This window comes from Lipotes vexillifer, unplaced genomic scaffold (genome assembly GCF_000442215.2).
Source record: "Lipotes vexillifer unplaced genomic scaffold, Lipotes_vexillifer_v1.1 scaffold3, whole genome shotgun sequence".
Taxonomy (NCBI): Eukaryota; Metazoa; Chordata; class Mammalia; order Artiodactyla; family Lipotidae; genus Lipotes; species Lipotes vexillifer.
In genome coordinates, this window is record NW_006783631.1 from 4,658,258 (window position 1) to 4,662,500 (window position 4,243).

The window sequence follows — 4,243 nt, forward strand, 5'->3', positions numbered from 1 at the left end:
TAGAAACTTTCCCCAATTTCTCAAATGCAAAGAAGCTGAGAGAGAGAAATATCAAAAATTAAGATAATTCACTTCATTATTTACTTCACTTATTCTTCTACTTAAAATAAATTAAGATTGCTTAAGCCTTTTTAGAGCCACAGAAGCACAAAGGAGAAAATAAGCCCCAAATGGCTCCTTTATGATTGAATGCATTTCACAGGTTGAAGAAGTCAACCGTGCATGGTGGAAAGGAATGGGAAGTGAAAGCCTCCTCTCCCATTTTCCTCTCGTGGAGGTAATGTATCTTTGATTCTTTTTAGAATAAATATATATATATACACTTAGTGACGAATTTAGAATATTTCATAGACTCTAAGATGCTTCGTGCCAGCCCTTTCCTGGCCTTACCAGAAAGTGCCAATGGACGTTCTCTCCACAAACCTCACCACTGCTGCCTGACTGGCAGTGGCTGTGAGAGGTCCTGGCTCTAAGGGAAGAGGCATTTTTTTAAAGAAAGGGTTAGCATGTTCATCACAGAGTCCACAGGGTCTAACAGGGTGTATTTATTTCCATATTTTGAAATCAATTATAAAAGGGTCATATTTTTCAGAGCGTTCTGTATCTTGTGAGGAGTTAAAAAAGTTACATCAAGTTACACAATTAGTAACAAGAGGAGCAGGATTTGAAACAGATTCATCTGCTGTGGGATCGCATATTTAAAAAAAATTTTATCTGCTTTTTCTTTTTAAAGGTTGATTTTAATGAACGAAAATTTCTGTATAAAAACATTTAAACTTTATCAAATGCTTTAAAAATACACACATACACACACACACACACACACACACACACACAGATCCAAATCCAATACAGAATCTTTTGAACATTATCATTTTTCACCTCAGCATAACGTGTAGAGGGATTTCTGGATAAAATTTACATGTGAAAAAAGACCCATAGGCTTACACATGCACACACACAAGAGCACACAACCACAATCAGGAAGAACTAAAGTATATGGTAAGAATGCAAACAGGATGGGAATGAATTTCTTGTAAAGCTTATATAAATGAACGTTACATGAATAAAAGAACTTTCTAGACCAAGAGAAGATGCAGAGAGGGGAAAGAGAAAGCAGAGGTTAGTCTAACTCATTAATAAATAGTTTGAGAAGGTCATTCAAGAACAGTGAATTTGGGGAGTTACAGATAATCCCTAGTTTTCACCACCTCAAATTTTGTGAATCTGATAACTAATGATGCTTTGAAAGCGTCTATGTTTTCATTTTTTGTAGGTCTTGATTTGTTCATCATTATTTAAGTTTGGTTTGTCCCTTTTGGTGTTAGTTCCTCCGTTCTCGCTCAGTGTTATATCCAATTCATCAGAAGAGCCACAGTAAGAAATGATGGCAAGCATAGAGGACCGTAAGTGTGGCAGTCACGAATGGCAGTTAATAAGAGCCAGACTGCCTGGGTTTGCATTTCAGTGTCACTAGCTGCTAGCTGCCTGTTACTCAGCAAGCTCCTCGGCCACTCTATGTCTCATTTCCTCATCTTCAATTAGGGATAATTATTACCCACTTCACATAGGGCTATTAAGAGGATTTAAACAAGATAATCCATTTAAAGAATGTATCACACTGCCTGGCACAACTAAATGTGCAAAAAATGTTAGTTAAAGTTACTATTAGTCATAGAATTACAGGGGAATCAAAAGAAGAATTTTCTTCTTTCTCTGTATTTCTCTTTGATGAGGTTTTCAGAGGCAAAAAAGATTGAGGATCTAGTCTTATGAATATAGATGTTTGCTTTTATGTTAGAAAAAAAATTACATGGCTCCATATCACAAAATTTAACATCTTTCCATTAAACATCACACAATTCTCATCATCATTATGCCCTACACACACCTTAAATGATGTGGAGTTTCTATTGATATTCATCAACAAAAGGGTCCAGAAATTTTAAATAAGAAATAGTTGCAGAAATGCATGTTGGGCAGTAATCTGTGTGTGCCCCAAGAGCTTGGACCAACACAGATGCCTGGGATTCTGCCTCCAAGGCCTGGACTCCCCCACATACAGTCAGATGGGTCAGGTTCCTGCAGCCCTTCAAAGCTCCATTTGCGACCCCCTTCAAGAGGGGAGTTTCCAGTAGGTGAAAGAAGCAGCAGCCACTGAGGACGGAATGTCCCACACCTACTTCACTATGATATGATAACGATCATTGGTTTCTGCTTTCATTGTGTCCAGAATAAAACAGGCTTCTTCCTGAAAGTTCTGTATCATCTCATCACTAATGAGCACATGGATTCCTGTTGGCCCCTGCTTGTAGATCTGGCTGATCTGGCAAGGGGAAATGCTGAAAAGCTGAGCAATTTTTTTCTGTCAGTTCAACATCTGTCAGTTCTTCTAGGTAGATGGCATGGTAAACGAAGAAAGGATTTGAGTCTCCATCCTCATGCTTCTGCTGCTGTTGCCGCTGCTCCCTCAGCTGCAAGGATTCCTGACAAACATAAATGGTTAGCCTTGGGCTCACCATCAGGCCTTTTAATGCATTAAAAAGTCTGATTCCATTTGCAGGGCCACAGATTTGAATCACATCATCTCTAGTTAGTTTCAACAAATCTGCCCCTGAAAAGTTTGTAAAAAGTCTCATGAATGTGGAAAAACGGTTTCAATGCAACCACTGCTGATCCTCCTGAGGTGTGGTTGTTGGCAGGAGGTTATCTGTGACTGGAGGGGCCTCTGGCTGGTGATTTGGTGAACTATTTCCTTCCCCAAGAGAAAGACTGCTATGGGAACTGTTGAAGCCAGGTGATGGGGAATTATTGACATACGTGATCTCAGGTCATGGAGAACACTCTGTGAGTATAGTTATCTCATAGGAAGGTTGATATTTCTCCTTCTCATGAGGCGTTCGTTTCTCCATTTTCTCCCTATCTGTTTTTTGTTTTCTGTCTGCACCTTTGGGCTTGAAGACTTTGATCTGGCAGCTGGCTGAGTGTAAGTGCTCAGTATATTCCCCATTCTTATTCTCCTTGAAGGTATCAATTTGTGCTGGAAATGGCACTCCCTTCTCTCCACCATGTTTCCTCATAGTGAACTCTGTGCTAATACAATGCACCTGAATAAACACAGATGTCCTCCTTGCAGGGTCCCACAGGAACTCCACTGTATTTAGTTGGTTTGGATTAGCCCTAGGATCGATTATACCCACAGACATTGGGATATCAAGAATGCTATCTCCAGATGGGTTCCACCTCCAGCCTTCCAGCTGCTGATGTTCAGTGTATTGTAGCTGTCTGTCATGGAACACAACATGGAATACACTCTTCACCAATTTGCCATTAATTTCTGGTAGTTCTCCAAGTTTCCTGTTGTCTAGTATTTGGATTTCATAAGACTGGCCTTGATTGAGATATGTCTGGGTTTCATCATGGAGTTTCACTGCTGGAGAGGTGGCAGCACAAAGCACATACTGAAAAGGGAAGATTTTATTCTCATTGTCTGGAGGCAAACTTGACTCTTCTTGCTTAAAAATGGGCAATGCTAGGACATCACTCATGCTACAGGCACCAGCACGCAGCTGTGGCTGATCCCGGATAGTCTAGCATCAGAGTCCCGCACCAGCCAGGATTCAGTCACCTCATCGGTCAGAGGCAGCTTCAGAGCCCAGGCCATCCTGGCTCCTTCCTTTTGCCCCAGGAGACACTGTTTCTAGTACAAAGGCGAGTAGTGTGAGTCTACCCAACGGGGGCAAGACTGCAAGACTGTAGAAAACTCCAAACCAAGATCTCCCACGCAATACTCACCAGCCGCCCCCAAGCTGCACCCGCACTGCCCGCATAACTAATCTCCCGCACCCTATGCTCCTCGCTCTTGGCTGCCCTGACTTCCAGGATCCCTCCCCCTCCCCCCTCCCCAGCCCTCTGGCGCTGCGCGAGTGTCCTTTGGCTTAACTCTTCCAGACTGCCCAAAGGCAACCCTGGACTCCTCTCACTCTTACTCTTTGGGCTCTCCCCTTGAACTCGTGGTGGGCACTCGCTGCTTTCCAAACAGACCAGCAGCAGCCACCCTCTGCCCACCCTGCGCTCCCACGCCGCTTTCGCACCTTTTCCCCCACCCCTTTCTGCGGGAAACCCCCTCCCCCCCGGGAACCGGTCTCCTTTCCCCTCCAGCCCTCTCTTCCCGTCAGTCCCAAGATCACTTCTGGTAACGCCTTCTCAATCCCACGGCTCTTAGGACCAAATCCAGGTTCCT

At 43.1% G+C, this 4,243-nt stretch overlaps 1 pseudogene; it reads right to left on the reverse strand.

The window, feature by feature from the left end:
- Window positions 1-2,179: 2,179 nt before the first annotated feature.
- Window positions 2,180-3,664, reverse strand: LOC103084600 (alpha-globin transcription factor CP2 pseudogene; annotated as a pseudogene).
- Window positions 3,665-4,243: the final 579 nt, after the last annotated feature.